Below are 16,310 nucleotides of genomic sequence, written 5' to 3'. Positions count from 1 at the left end.
CTTGAAAATGAAATACCCCTTTCACAATGCAAGGATAATGAGTTGTATGGCAAGATAAGATGGTTACCAGAATTCAGGAATGACAGAATCCAATTAATTTAACATGAATTAATGCAAGATCAAATTTATTACAGTTGGATGCAGTTTGTAATTGAAAGTTTCATTACAGCACGTTTTTACATGTTAACTCCTATCAGTAAGAGATCTCAAAAGACCAAATCCTCTATTTTGAACAGTAGCAATGTGTTTATTATATCATAAATAACTCTTTCCTAACATGTTTGCTGTAAGGAACTTCAGGTTCCAAGAGTCCAGTTGTGCTCAAGGGGCTGTGCTCTTGCTCTTTCTCACAAGGGAACGCCACTGAGCTTAAAGCGATATCTGGGTTTCATCTTTGACTGCTTTGCTGGGCTGCCCCTCCCTTGTTACTTGTTCATCCCTTTTCCTATCTTCCACTCTTCTGGGTGATCACCACTCCTTGTTTTTTGGGTGGGAGGGGTGAAATCAGCCCTCTAATCAAATAAACCTTTCAACCTCCTAACTTCAAAATAAACACTTTTATTGTGGACAGTCCAAGCTCCTTAGGCAAAGCTTTAGGTCTCAAATCCAAAAGATACACTGTGTTCTTTTAATAATTTCATAGTGAGTGGAAACTCACTATTTGCCCATTCCTGTGGTGTTACGGAGGTTTTCAATGATTCTGGTTTAGGTTTCGGGATTAGGTGAAACCAGAGTGCCTTAAACCTCTTTAGAGGTTTGGGATTAGGTCTGCATCAGGCCTCATATAGCCTTTCTGTGCAAGGCTAAATTAAATGGCAGGAATATTTGTTGTGCGCTGATTCACAGGTGTTTGGCAAAATACCAGAAAACATAAAGAAACCACTGGAAGAATCATGAAGGCAAAGCCATCGAAACATGAGTATTAGCTAAGTACTGAGGTATCACTTGCAACTGTGGGGTCTTTCAAACTGCTTTTAAGTGATTTTAAGCATGGATATCATTTTTATGTGTCTCTTTCACATGAATGTGAGTAAATTGAAGATCTGTCGTGCAAATGGATCATGGATTTTATTTGGTTATTACATTCTGGTAATTTCTGCCTGTTTTATAGCAAATGTATATTAAAGTTTGTCAAACAGCTGATATCACTGAAACTCTATTGTTTTATTGTACACATAAATTCTACTCCTTCTCTGGAGCATGCATTGGCCTGACAGAATATGCTAGGTCACAAGGAGAAAAATGCAATAGATTTATGCCTACTATTAAAACACTGGCCTGTCTGGCCCAGGAAGCAGAGGCATTTGCCTCACTGATGACCCATGGACTAACTGGAGGAACTAATTTTGTTGTTTAGGCTGTTTACCATGAGGTTTTTCAGCACTTTTCAGTCACTTTGTCTCTGGTAGGGCTATTTCTCCTCTATGTGCTCAGTTCTGTGGTTTGTAACATGGCAAGGCCTGACTTGTGATCCCCTGAGGTACTGTCTGAGTGGAGCAAATTTCATCAAGCAGAAGTGCAGCTCATTGCTGCAATATCAGGATCTCTGCAGACTGCAGCAGGTGGTTTGGCTGCATTTGTAGGGAAAAAGCTGATGCCTGGCTCAGCAAAGCCCAAGCCTGGCGTCAATAGAAGCCAGAGATGGGGAGGCAAAGCACAGTACCCAATTCCTCTAGCTGCCCAAAATCAGTCAGTACCTGAGCATAACTATCTTCTCACACTAAAGTATTCCCTTCATTGATTTGTGTCTGTCAGCCCTCTACAGAAAAGGGTAATTTGACTGCATTAATCTCCTCAGATAAATAGATTTTAGCTTCACTTGTAGACTTGCCTATATTTAGAAAATTAGCTGCATCTCAAGAATTGCAGAGCTTCTCTGGAGGTTTTTGCCATACCAACGAGTTCTCTTGCTGCAAGCTTTTTTTTGCATTCCTATGGCAAGTGCTATGATCAGCAGTGCATACAGCCAGGTCCTGTTTTCTCATGTCTGCTTGCAAAAGCAAAACAGGAATAGTTAAATCAAGTTTAACAAGAGTATGTCCTCTCTAATCAGATGAGCTGTAAAATAAGAGGGAGGCTAACTAGAAGGATTTAATAATGTTAGAATCTGTAGAAAACATTATTTATGGCTTAAGAGCTACACAAGTCTTGAGCTTTAAATGTAAGTTCTTCCCTTCTTTAATGGTGCATGTAAGGAAGAGCAAGAGAGAAATGTTCCAGTCAAGGACAAAATCATAAAATAATGAGCAGAAGAAGAATTAAATTAAAGTATTAGGGGCCAGGGGAGGCTGAGTGGGAGTTTGTCTTCATACATGATTGATCTAAACTTGAAAAGGAAAAAAACAAAAGACTTCTCATCTTTAAACAAGATGGTTATTTGAGCATAAATAACAGTCTCATGTCAAATATGCTGCTATTTCCAATGGAGTCTTTTCACTACAAAACCACAACATTCTCAGCCCTAATCTCCTCAGATAAAACAATAGGGCTGGTGGCTGTGAATCAGCACTTTGAAACCAACCTCTGAAAACAGCAACACGTTCAGGGTGAAGAGAAACGGAGGAGACAAAGAGCTGCTGTTTATAGATCTTTGCAAAGCGAGGCCCCACCTCGCTTTCTTGGAAACGTGCTGTAACACCCGAGAATTGTTTCTCTTTGTGTGGGAAGTCAAGCTCAGCACGGCCAGCCCAGGGGACTGGGGATGTGTCTGTGAGTTTGGTCCCGCACCAGGCTGAGCTGTCACTGAAATCTGCAGCAGTGAAACGGCCGAAATCCTCCAGGATGCTTGAGCCTTGAGGCTTTGTGAGGAAAGGTACGGTGGGAACAGCTGGGCTCTCTGTGACAGTATGAGTACTCCTCCTCTCCCAGCCCATTTGCAGCCACATGGTGATGTCCCCTCCCTTGTGCTGTTCCTAGCACTCATCTGAGCAGCATCACGACTGATGCAAGGCAGGAGCAAGATGTCAGGAAAGGAGAGGGTCTGGGAGGGAGAGCGGTCACACTGGAAGAGACCTCCCCTGAGCAGTGGCACCGAAAGGAGCAGGGCAGCCGGGACACAAAGGTTTCCATCCAGAAAATGACATCTCACCTTAAGCAGGAAGCTCATTTCCCTCCACAGTCAGTGAGGAAAAGCAGGCTATTAACCACATAGGAACATCCCCTCCACCTTTTTTTCTCATTCCACTGTTTCCTACCATAACACACTTAAACAACAAGCTTTGAAATCCAGAAATGCCATCCCATGGGAAGTGGGAGAAGACTTTTGTCTCAGCACAGATCTCCAGCTGTTCTCTGACTAGAAGAACCTTGCACTGGTGGTGAGGGACGTCCTATGGCACCAAGACTTGGAACAGGATCAGATAAGGAAACAGTGTGGCATTTGCACTTTCATGTGGGTTTTAGGGGCACTGTCCATAACTCAGGAAAAGTCCTGATCTAAAAAAAAAAAAAAAAAAAAAAAAAAAAAAAAGGAAATGAATCTTCTCAAAGAGATCACTGTAAAATGGCCTTTGGACCTGGTCTGGAGGCATCAGCTGCACAACCTCCCCATCAGTGCTACCCGTCCAGCAAAGCTCCTGAGGCAGGTCTCAGATGAGAGAGATGTTGACAGGATGCCAAATCCTAACCCTTTGGAACTAGACAGAAAAGGGAACCAAATGGCAAACTTGTATGTCTGTCCAGCTGCAAAAGCCCAAGCTTCTGTTAAGTCTGAAAAAAACCCTTTGATCCAAACATACTCACTTTTTAGGGATTCCAAACTCGAGTGAAAACACAGCAGTTTCACCCCAGCTTGAAACATAGCCTCACACCTTTGATTTCTGGGAGAGATCATTTTTCTTGGGGTGAGGCACGTGGACAGCAACAGATCCCTCATGTCTGGTCCAGACAGACCAACCAAAAGGCTTAAGTGGACACACACAGAACCAGCAGCATGTGATGGGATTTAGTGCAAGGAAATCAAACCCTCTGCCCCACCTCCTAGGCTTATTCTTTAAAGACCAGTCCTGTGCTCACAGCTGGAGTTTATGTGAGTCCTGCCTTATTAATTAACTGAAGCCAGTGCCTTTTCCCCCTGAATTCCAACAGAAGCAATTAGAAAGCAGATACTTCACACATAACAGCTGGTTCATTTAACCCCCTCCTCATGCTATTGTCTCCCCTACCCCAGCCAACTCAAATACCCCTTTTCTATCCTTACATGTGGATGGAGTGGGACAGCAAAATCAAGGTGACAAAAGCAGAGGCAGCAGATAACCATATCCTTAATAAAATCATCTAATGTAATGCTGAGAGCAGAGGATGGTTATTGAGACCACAGTTCTGAGCAGGGAATCGTAACATTCACCTACCAGATGGGAAAAAGAGCTTTGGCTGTCTACGGTGTCCTCCTTAAAAGGGGATCTGTATCAAAGTAGCAGCACATTTTCCTCACTGAAGGCTGTTGATGTCATTAGAGTAAGTCTTATTTTTATTTAAGACCAGAGTTAAGAGTCACATAAAATTGGCACAGGTGAAGGCACCAGGCCCATTAAGTTGTGCAACGTGACTCTCTGGGAACTTTTTGAATGTTCACGAACCTCCAATTTATTTATACTTGGGCAAGCCAGCCCCAGAGCTTCTCCTCCTTGCTTCTCAGTATAAATACAGCCTCAATCCTGCCATTAGCCCTGTAAAAAACCCACTCAATCCACTAAATTTGTCCCACACCCAATATAGATCCAGTTACAGGAAGAGCAGTTCTGCCACCCTCTATGTTACATTGCTGGGAGATGCTATGAACAAAAAATTAAAATCATAGCCAAAAACATCCACCATAACACTGAAAGTGAAATCTGCTCTTGCCAAACTACCTTAAGTGCATGTTCTGCTTCCAAGCAGGTACTCTAGAGACTGGATCTTGATTTAAGGAAAGTACAGCTGCTCAGAAGGAAACCAAGTTTAGAGGAATGGAGATTAATTTCCTTCTGTGAAAAACTTGTGAAGCAGGGAAGTATTTGAGGCAAAGGGGTGGTCAAGAGTCACATTTCTTAGCATGGCTAGCATTTTTTTTAATGTAGAATTTGTGGGTAAAATAGAGAACTGGTCCCACACAGGGCATCTGCTCATGGCATACAAGAATAATAACAACAGAGTAGACACTCAAAGTACCAGTGCTGAGAGATTTTTCTCCTAGATGATTCCTCACTGATCCTGAAATTAGGCAGCATTATGATGACCTTTTCAGTTATAATATGAGGAAAATTTAGGTCCAGCCATAAACTTTCCATTTCCTTCCTCAAAGAGGTAGTTATTAGACAAGCTGCTGTGAGGAGATATTTGCCATCTTTATTACAAATTTTCATGTATCTTACAACACTAGATACTCTACAGCAGACTGATGATGCAGCTTTCTAATACCTACATTAGAGACACAGAGAACAAGTTAGAAGGGATTAAATTATCTGCCCAGCTTCCCACAAGACAACACAGGTGTGGCTAGAAATCAAAACTCCAAGCTTCCAATTTCTGCTGTTATACTAATCTCTTTATGTGCTTTGCTGGAAAAAAAAAACGAAAAACAAACCACGTTTCTGTAACATGTTTGTTGGTTGAAGTATGGGTATTTCTAATCAAACAAAAAGATGACCGTATTTTTAGAAACTGTTACAGCTGGTTAGTACACTGGCCCCCCCTTTTTGTCTCTTGGATCTTTCTAGAGGAAGAAAAATAAAAGGGAAGGGCATCTTTTTAACTGCAAAGGCTCCAGCTAATGAGAGTAGAAATTGTATTTTATATTTTGGCACTTAATGGTAAACACTATTATTAAAGCTATAATAAGATCAGAAAATGTATGAAATATTAGTGATGTCTGAGCACAAAGCAGAGTCCCCATCTCTTTAGTTAAAATTACAAAATGATTAACAGCCCAATTAAAAACATTTTTGTTTTTGACATGATAAATTATACTTTATCTACCTATCTGTGGATATAATTGATTATTTTATCCGTTTGCTGTTGGCTGTCATTAAAAAAGACAGATACCATGGCTTTCTGGCCTCTCTCCCACTGAGAGAAAGAACAAATCCTGCTCTTAACGACAGACAGGATCATTATGAAAAAATTCCATTTGCCACTAGGCAACATAGCCGAGTTCCAGTAATTATTGTATTAGTCAAGCCGTTGAGAAGTTCCATAAAATTGAGAGAGTTTTTAAGTAGCATCCAACATTATTTGGCAACTTTTGTGATGTAACAATTAAAACCATGCTCCAGGCCCCAAAATGTGCAGGAGATTGCCAAAATCAGATAAAACCCTAGAGGGCCCCTGACTTGCAAAGAAAAAAAAAAAATCAAACTGTTTACTTTTAGAATCAGACATTCATCAACGTTTGGCTTTTGTTTCAGCTGGTGTCAGATAGTAACAGCACCATGTTTTCAGTTGGCTTCTAACAAAACTCTGCACTGTTCGATGTCAGAGCTGGCACTGGCCTCTCCTCAGGAGAGGGAATTCTCATGGACCTGATGCTACCAGCTTTGCTTGGCAGATCAGGTACCTGGGGGCACTCAGCAGTACCTTTTGGAGTGAATCACATCTGTAATCCACCAGTAGCATCAGGAAATCACTGAGGAGAAGTGCAAGTTATTCCTTCGTGTCATGTCTAGGAGCTGAGCCAGGCAACACCCCAAATTGTCAGGGCTGCAGGGGATAAAGCAGAAGTCTCCTGTCCATGTACCCCATTAACCTGTCAAGGAACTGATAAAAAAAAATTAAAATCACACTTTAAAACTGCTAAGGGAAATTGCTACTGAATAAAACTTATAGCCAAGTTTATAATTTACCTACTTCTCTACTGAGTGGTGATAAGGAATAATGATTTAGAGTACCAAAAATGAAGGTACAGAATCAGGCTTTTGCAATGGAAAGTGAAATTGCAAAATGTAGACTTGGTTTAGCTTAATGAAGACTACAGGAAGCACTTCAAGAGCACATCTGTTTGCAAAGGAGTTTCTCCCTTCCCAGAATAACATGCCTGGGTCAGAAAGTTGCAATGTTTTAAAGAATTGTGATGGGAGCAATAGTTTCCATGGCAGTCAGAGGGAGCTGGGGTCTGAACACAGGATACTGCTGTTGTCACCAGGGAACAGCATTAGGGCAGGGTATAGCACCAGCACCTGCCAGTCTCCACCTGGAACATGCTGTACGAGGCAGGACAGATAAAAAGATACTCTGGAGCCTGCCATGATATGGCTTTTCATCACACAGCTCTGGAACTGGAGATGGCTGCCAACTGTTAGGGCCTGCTGACCTATTTAATAAAAAAAGATCAAACCTACAACCTGTACCAATTGTGCCTTTTATCTGATGTAAATGGGAACAGTGGCACAGCACTACAGAACATGGGCAGCCCTTGAACCATATGTTGCATTGCCAAGGCAAAGGCAGAGGCTCAGACTTGTGGAGAGAGGGTGTGTGAAAGAAAAGCTGCTACTCTCTCCCAGCTCTGAAACTGATCTTGCTGCTTTGCAAGGCAGGCATGCCTGAGTACTAATAAGCTCAGGAATCAGCTAATGCTGGAAGCTACTGCCACATTTTCCAGCACATTTAACCTCGAGTTTGGGTCTGGCAAATGCTAGGGTGTGGTGAGATGTGTTGCCTAAATAACTACTAGCTGCTTTTGGGAGACAGCATGGCCTTGTAGTTTTCTTCATCAGAACTAAAGCATATATTGGTAGTATTCAATTTTCTTGCATTTGGAGCTGTCATCTAACGTGAAGCATCCTAGGTGAGCTCAAGAACTTAGGTCAGTAGCTGTCATTGTGGAGAATGAATTCTTATTCTTGATTTTATGAGTAAATTGTGCCAAATCTTCAACATATTAGAGTAGTGCCAGATGAAGACCTAGCAAGTTTTAAAAATATACGTTCTTTATTAGCATTAAATCTTTTATTATTAAAGGAGTTATGTTACAACATACATGCATGAGATCTATCTTAATTTAAAAAAAAAAACTGAAAAAAATGCATTCCTATTTCATGTTAATCCCTCTGGTTTACAGCTCATCAGAGCCATGAGTGAGGAAAATACAAATCCCAGCAAACAGCAAAGGGAACTCAGTGATGAAAGAGGGCGAGTGAAGTGAATTGACAGTGCATTGTTTGTGGGTATTGCTGAGAACAAGATGAACCCACTGAAAAAAATGAAAATATTGAAATTATGGGGACTTTGGATTAAGGGCTACAAAGAAGACTTAACTCCCTGATCCATGCATCTCTCTGCAGACCACTGTTGTATTTTCTCTGTGGGCTGCAGCAACAAGCCTGAACAATTCAACCAGTTTCCACCCCTGCCTGGCTGTTGAGACTCATGTTTGTAGGTGTTTGCATCTCCCTCCATTGTCAGCTGGCTGGTGTTACTCTTTAGAAGGATGCCAGATGGTTGGTACTTTAGCCAACCTGATCTCCAGATAACTAGTTTTTGTAGCTATCTCTTTAATTAAAATAAGAAATATATGTAAAGGACAAGTTTACCATCTGCTAACACATGCCATGGTTGTCTCTCAGTCAATCAGCATGCAGCAGACAAAGCTGCAGACTTCTCTTCCACATCACCAGTATCCAGAAGGAAAAAAATCAGTCCATCTGCAAAAGAGATCAGACCCTTGTGCTTCCTGGCATCAATTCCCATTTACAGGATCCAGTACCCTCTGCTGAGGAGAACCAAACTAAGCATTAATGTGTCCCAGGCCCACAAAGGGCAGTATGGAACAGAACATTTGGAAGTTCACTACGATCTCCCACCAGTGCTTCCAGGTCACTGTAAAGCAACACATGGAAAGTATTGGGGAGCTTGCAAAGGCTACAGAGCTGTGAGAAGAGGAACATGTCCCTTTCTGGAAGGGGAAATCCATGTGGACATAGGGTGGTTGTGAATGGAGCTGGACTAGGAACCTTGGCAGGCTGGAGCTGAACAGAAATGTTGCTGCTTTGCCTTGATCTTTATTTACAATAAACTCCTGGGCTCCAGCTCAGTGTTTTATCTGGGAGCAGCCGCCGCCGTTCCTGCGCCCATGTTCCGACTCATTGCTGCACTGACATATTTACACACGGGCCGGGCCCGGGCAGCTGTGAATAAGGGGCCATATATCAAGAGAGGAAAAAGGGATGCAAAGATGAATTTTATGGAATATTTTCCATTTTTCTTTGACTTGGTTGTGCGTTTTGCTACGGCCCATTGGGCACTCACTCAGCACTTGAACACTTTGCTCCATGAAGTCTCGCCTCTGTTTCTAATTGTGTCTACATGCCAAGCTGAGCCCAGTACCTGAGGCAGCCTGCAGGGAAATGGAGATTGAAAATAAAGAAGGTGGTGGGTAGGAGGGAAATTTCCTGCCCTTCAATGGCATACACCATGGGAAAGAAAATAATGTCTTCTAAGTCACCAGTCTTTCCCAAATCCTGCGGGACACCTCTTACATTTCAGGGCCAAAATAAGAGGAAATATTTCCACTAATTTGTGAGAGAAAATAATCAAGTCCCTTTTGCAGTTTCAAGAGGTTGTATCATCTTTGATTTCTTCTCTGGGCAATGAAAAGGGTTAATTCCTTACAGTGTTGACTTAATCCTTTCCTTTTTTCCCAGTGGCTAACTAGTAAGTTAGATGTGTTGACTCTGTTTATAAAGACAAGCTTTGGACATAATATTAATGATACTGTGCATGCAATAACATTAGAAAACAAACACAGAGGCACCTGGGGAGTCTGAAGGTATCTTCAGGCCTTTCTGGGCTTACAGCACAGAGTGGCCTCCAACATTTCCATGTGGAAAAACACTATCTAGCACAAGAAAGTTCACTTTGAGTGACCCTCTTGCCTTTCAAACATTGAAAAGGCAGGACTGTTACAAAGCTGTGAACTTGTTTTATAAGAACAGGCATTGCTCAAGCTGATGAAGAGAGAAAAAAAAAGGGGATTCCAGAGAAACAATTGGAAATAAAAACTGGACATTTGAATGGAATAAGGGCTGGTATCTTTGGCTCTGATATCCTAACAAAGGGTGTAAAAGTTTTTTCCCCTATGTTTTTTGCAAGGCAGAGATGGGAAGAAAGCATTGGTTGTTTATTTGTTTGTCTTAGAGCCCTGTAAGCACAAAAGTCACTGCAAGTACTTATCCAAGGCTCAGGTTCATCCCACTGGGAACTTTATGCTCTCTTGATAGCCTATGTGAGATCCAAACCAGCATGTGGAAGTACTTATTTCCCTCTATTGTCTATTTAGGAGGTTTAGGAGAGTGAGGCACAATTCCTGTTATGTCACCATGATATGGTCTGAAAGCCAGGTAGGCCTCATTGGTCACCTGGAGATACTGTTTAGCACAGATGTGTACAAGGTCTCACCTCAGAGATTTGTCAGGCTTTGTGCAGATGTCCCATCCTGAGTGTCACAATGCAGGCAGAATAGACCACATGTCCTAATGCTGCTGAACCATAGAATTTTTCTAGTACAGCTGTGTTTGAATAGAGCTGAATCAAAGTAATCTCACCCTTGGATTAAGAGCCATCAGTTCCCAGGAAGAGATTTACTCCACTGAGTAAAATGTCTGCCAGCACTGCTGAAGAATCTTCCCAGATGTTTCTTTGGAACTCTCTTGTCTGGATGGTTTCATCACCTGCACTTGAGCAGCCGAAGTTGACCTCAGGTGCTCCTTCCAGTGCATCAAACTCAGAACTCAGCAGAAGCCTAGCAGGGATAAAAAGACAGTCACAACTTTAAGATAGGACACAGGGACCATTTAGTGACTCACCCAAGATCACACAGATGGTGCTTATACTTAGAATTAGACCCACCAAGCTATCCAACACCTCTGGATTATTTATTGAGGATTAGAGTCCATTTGGGAGTCTATTTTAATATATAAATGAAGGATATGGAGCTATGATGGAATGGTAAATGAAATACTGAGAAGTCTGTCACATCTCTGTTCAAAGCAGGCTAACATTTCATGTAAGGAATTACATGCTTCAGACAGTTGCAATCAACTTCTGCAGAAATAATTTAAGCTTACTTCATCTGTTGTATTCTGATTTAAATTTTTATTGGAAATATAAATACCTATGTCGGTCACCAAAGCAAATTAAACAAACATATTGAGTAGGGTCTATTATAGACTAATATGGAAACAAATAATCTGCAAGTCTGGTTTTATTTATAAGCTTATTTAAGTTTTTACTCTAGGCTCATATTAATCGGGTTTGTGGTTTCCACATCTGTACTGCTGATGCCCAGTGCAGACAGCATGCCAAGTCAGACCTGGGCATCCTCCAAGCTTTAAATGGAAAACAGATGCCTCAACTCCAGCTACCTCAAGACAAGCAGGGCAAGTAACCTACCAAGTAACCACAGCGGGTGCAGCAGGCAAAGCAAAACTCTGGGGAGCTCTCTGAGGTGCCTGCTTGCAAGTTTCTTCCTTCTGACTTGCTCCAGGGGCAGCCAGACTGCCGCCTGTATTGTATTTGCTCTCTCTGATGATCAAGAGATACCAATTCCTTTCACAGCCTCCCTTTTCTTCAAGTTGTAGCTAGGAATTCCCAGACTGGACCAGTTGGTTCACAGTGTCAGCTAGTAATACATATTAGAGGAAGATGGAAGAACTCCTGCAGATGATGGTAATGCAGGATGAATTCTTTCCAGAACCCTTGATTATTTTTAATATTTATAAAAAGCATTTTGAATGTTCACAAAAGCCATAAATATATATAAAAAAAATGCCCACGCCCCTTGTCAAGCCAAAATGGATCCAGCTGTTCTGTGGTGCTGGTCTCTGATTGCAGAGAATCCCTGTATTAATGAAAGATGTATAAAGGGAATCCCAAACTGGAAATACGATCTCTGCTCAAGACTGTTCAACTATTAAAGAATATTTCAGGGAAGTATATCAACACAAAGCTGATTCTTAAGATGGCTGAGATCCAGTCCTGAGAACCCATCTCCATAAGGGCACCTATGCTGCTTGCAGATATGTTTCAGAGCAAGTTGCTTCCAGACAAACTTTGCTTTGTGCTGGTACATGGCCAGAGTTTTGTGCCAGTGTAGCTACATCATTGCAAACCCATTCCCTAAGGCTCAAGAGAACCCCACTGCGGTAGGAATGCCAGACCTGCTCCTTCCCTAAGCACAAGAGGGAGGCCAGTATGAGAACTGGAGCAAAATCACATATGTGACAGTAATGAGAGGAAAGAAAGCAGTGTTGCTGGTGTAAATACTAAACATTTGGCAGAGGCATTCAAACTTATTTCTTGTGTACTCTCTGAAGGCTGTCCAGCAACCTCTGCCACCTGTAGCAATTATCTCTTTCCTGACAATTTTGACCAAGGGATGCCATCCTGTGCCATAAAATATGGTTTTCCAAGTCACTATAGCATCTGTGTGTTGTTCATACAGCAAAGCCAAGATTGTTTTAAGAATTCAGAGCAGAAGAAGGGATATATTGGGAAGGGGATAAAAAATTAACACAACCTCAGTGCCCCAGCCACGTGGAAGGGAATCACTCTGTCATCCATCATCATCTTCCTCAGAGAACTGCTTTGCCTCCAACACGGCTGCTCCACTGGCTCCCAGGCAGAGGCAATCCTCAGGAAACTGAGATGGCAAAAGCACAGTGTCTGATAGCAGAGGGGCAGATCTGTCATCAGCACAGAGGGCAGTCATTCCTTGTGGCAGTGGCTGGATAAAAGAAGATGCAATTAATAATTAGCTTTGGTAAGAGAAGACCAAACCCTTAAAATACACTTTCTACTGCAGCAAATCAAGTCACAGAATTAGGAATTAATGGTTTAAAGCCTTGGTTCTTGCTTTCCTAGATATACTAGAAGATGAAAGAGGGTAAATTTCTCCTGCCACTTCATTCTGATTGTCTAAGAATTGGGGCTTAGCCATGGAAAAGGGCCAACCTTGCAAGAGTTACAGGAAATGAGAATAGCTTTGCAGCACTTCCAAGCAAATTCAGCACACCTTCAGATTTGTATTTTCAGCACAAAACTCAGGCCTCTCACCCCAGAAAATAAAATTGAGGCTTTTCAGTAGATGTTGCATTATTATTTTCCAGCAGAGACTAGATTCACGTGATTCAAATTAACTGGAGATGTGTAAGCAATATAATCAACTTACATAAGCATAAAAGCAGTGTTTCTTGTGCAAAGTCAGGTATCTTCCTCTCTCTAAGACATCTTGCGTGTGAATTAATTCAGACTCTCAAATGACATTGAAATAATAGAACAAGGTTCTTCACAGTCCACAGGTGCATGAGACCAAATCCAGCACAGCCTACAGGCCTAGCTCAAGATCCTGTACAGCACTGTTAGCCAATCTCTCCTCCCTTCTTCCCAATCACTTTGTTTCTTTGTGCCCTCCAATAATTTCCTCTTCTACTGTCTCTTTTATTCTCCTTTTTCCATAGCACACTACAAATTATTTGTGGTTGCAATGATTAGTTTCACAATTCACACCTAATTTGACCCTAATAACTTTGCCTGAAAAAGGGACAATGCCTTGTTGATCCAGACAACTTATCATCCCATGAGCACAATAAAAAGGCAGAGCTGGTTATCAACTGGGAGATGCCCATTAGTATTTTTACAGGCAGAGTGTCGGGAGGTCCCTTATCAAGTGGAGTGAGAGATGGCATGTACTCCAGGCATGCAGGGGGAGGCAGATTGCTTTCAGCCTGCAAGGCCACACAATATGGGAAGTGGTGGCTTGAAAGAGGAGTGGAAGAATGACAGATGGTTTGTGCCTGTGCGTTTCTTTAGAGGACACCGGGTTCCCGCCATGGGAACAGCGTGGACAGTAAAGGCAGCAACTCCATGTGAAGAGTGACAAAGCAAGTCAGCCACGGATGGCCCGTGGGAGGCCAGAGGAAATGCACCATTAGTCAAAGCTGGAGGAAAAATAAAATGCGATGACAACTGGGCCATTCATGTGCTTCCCCTTCAAGGACTGACCAGACCCTTCACAACTCAAAAGACTCAAGTATCAGCTTCTTTTTCTCTTCAGCCAGGCTAATGTGCACTGGCAGAGTCAGAGGAACTCCCTTGTCACTTACATTAATTCTTATCTTGTTGTTCTTGGCTACACTTCACTGAGGTACAGTGAGGGAGAGTGCTTCAATCAATAATGGAGATCCAAGGGGGCACCCCCCTCTGCTGTTCCTAGGGATCAACACAATAGCTTAAAGCAAATGTTCACCCAACTTGTGAACTTGGGAAATATTAGGACTTCCAGAATTAGAGCATAAGACAATGAGGTGGCCTCACAAGGATGTTTTAGCCCACACATGAACAACCTCATCACTCCAGGGTAGCTTTTTGCACTTTGAGAGTTTGCTACTCAATACAAAAAGTGCAAGACTTCAGAGTTCTCTCTCAGTAACCTCCATGACAAAAAAGGCAGCCTTGCATTTCACAAGCAAATTTCATCAGATATTCCACTTTACCACTGCAATGGGAACCCTCAGGCACTTCTGTCACAGCTTGTGATTCTGATGCATTTTGCCATTAAGGAAAGATGATGCCCTTCAGAAGGTCCAGCTGTAAACACTCACAAATGGTTGGTCTCTCATTCTTCAAGGGAGGACAATACCATAACTATGGTCAGGACTTATTTAGAATTGACTTCTTTGGAGCTATGGCCTTTCGAGATTTGGAAAGTACAAGAGAGTTAAAAGAAAATGCAAGCAGAAAATCCCAAAATGCTCTCTTATTAATAAATTAGACTCTTATCCTCTCAAAAGGGACTTCACTTATTAACACTTAAATAGGGCTAAAAGTAGCTAAGTAAAATAGAATAAGCCTCCTGCAAAAAGGTGGAATGAGAAGAATTCAAGTATAACAATTAAATCCTTAATTAAGAAAGAGAACCAAAGTCCTGACCTGAAACTCTTAGAAACTCTGGATACATATAGAATGAACAAGGACAGAAATGCAAGCAAAGTCTTAAGTGTCAAGAGAACTCTCCTTATTCTCCTGTGTTTTAAATATGTCTAAGAAATAAACTCAAATGAAAAGCAAAGAGGAAAAAATCAAAAGTTGCTGCCATGATTTAATTAGATCTTGGTAAGGTGTAAATTAAACAAATTTACAAAGTATCCTTTCGCAATCTAAGAGCCATTCCTTAATTCTCCAAAGCAGCCTGTGTTCTTTCAATTATTTCCTGTACTATGGTTAATAATTTCTGCTTTCTACATTACAGGAGTCATTCACCTAAGACAGCCAAACTGAACAGTGCTATCAGTGTCAACACCCTGCTGCCCAAACTGCTGTGCCTAACATCTTCCCAATTATCCAGGAGTCTATTGCCAGCAGAACATTACTTGACTCCATTTCTCTGAGGAAAATGCATGTGTTTCCTGAGGTTTTCAGCTGTGTTTGTACAACTAGCCTTCGTGTGAAGTTGAAAATTACTGCATTTCCTCTTGATCCTTTGAGAGAGAGAGAGAAAAAAGGAAGATTATCAAGATTAAATTAAAATGCCAAAACACAATCCTTTGTCCCCATTGAACAAAGCTGTTTAAATAAAGATTGCTGAGCTCAACCTCCTGCATAAAGCTAAAAGCTGCTTTCTAACCTGTTGCTCTGACACAGTGTGAACAGAATATTGGTTGGCTGCATTACAGTTCACTCACACATTAGAAAAAGACAACAGTAAAACAAGCTTTCAATTTTAATTGTTTTGTTGTGAGTACACCACAGAAACATGCATTTGGGTCTTTCCTCACAGGGAGCCAACAAAGAAAGAACATTTATTTATTTTAAAGCTTAAAGCCTGTCTTTTTTCACTGTTTTCTTTCCCTTAATGTTTTATTTTACTGGCAATTTCTGGCAATATTTTATATAATATCTAATAGACACAGACTGAAAAGGTATCTATAGCTTAGATTTGTTTTGAGTTATATTACCACCTAGCTAACTCCTTGCAGAGCCTTGGGAAAAGGAGTCTCCTTGTAAAAGATTTAAGTAGAGGGATCTTGATCTTTGGCTTTATGCTGAAACAAGGAAAAACAAGGAAAGCCCGATTCCCATATTGCTTTAAAGTAAAGAAGGACAGAAAAAACCCAACAGTCTTTCTAGTCTTTGTATGATCTGAAAGAAAACAGGGTAGGAGGTACAGTAAGTTCATCTTTCATGGAGTATAAAGTCTTCCCTTAAATAAATGTATATTGGACATACTCTATTAAAAACTGCTGAGATTTCTACCTGGAAGAACTTCCCCCCACCCTCTCCTTGGAGAGGTTCTGACAGGCTGCAACTCCCAATATCTCTACCCAGCTAACAATGCACAG

The 16,310-nt window shown here is 41.5% G+C and overlaps 1 long non-coding RNA gene across 1 annotated transcript; it reads right to left on the bottom strand.

The window, feature by feature from the left end:
- Positions 1-5,352: 5,352 nt before the first annotated feature.
- On the bottom strand, positions 5,353-15,753 carry LOC130259588 (uncharacterized). The gene is made up of 4 exons (XR_008841662.1): positions 12,491-15,753; positions 10,518-10,714; positions 8,508-8,618; positions 5,353-6,732 (listed from the first exon to the last, which is right to left on the bottom strand). It is a non-coding gene; the product is annotated as an uncharacterized LOC130259588 (long non-coding RNA).
- Between the last annotated feature and the right edge of the window lie 557 nt (positions 15,754-16,310).

Source organism: Oenanthe melanoleuca, chromosome 15 (genome assembly GCF_029582105.1).
Source record: "Oenanthe melanoleuca isolate GR-GAL-2019-014 chromosome 15, OMel1.0, whole genome shotgun sequence".
Taxonomy (NCBI): domain Eukaryota; kingdom Metazoa; phylum Chordata; class Aves; order Passeriformes; family Muscicapidae; genus Oenanthe; species Oenanthe melanoleuca.
The sequence above is the reverse complement of the archived record's forward strand: the minus strand, read 5'-3'. Positions and strand labels throughout refer to the sequence as shown.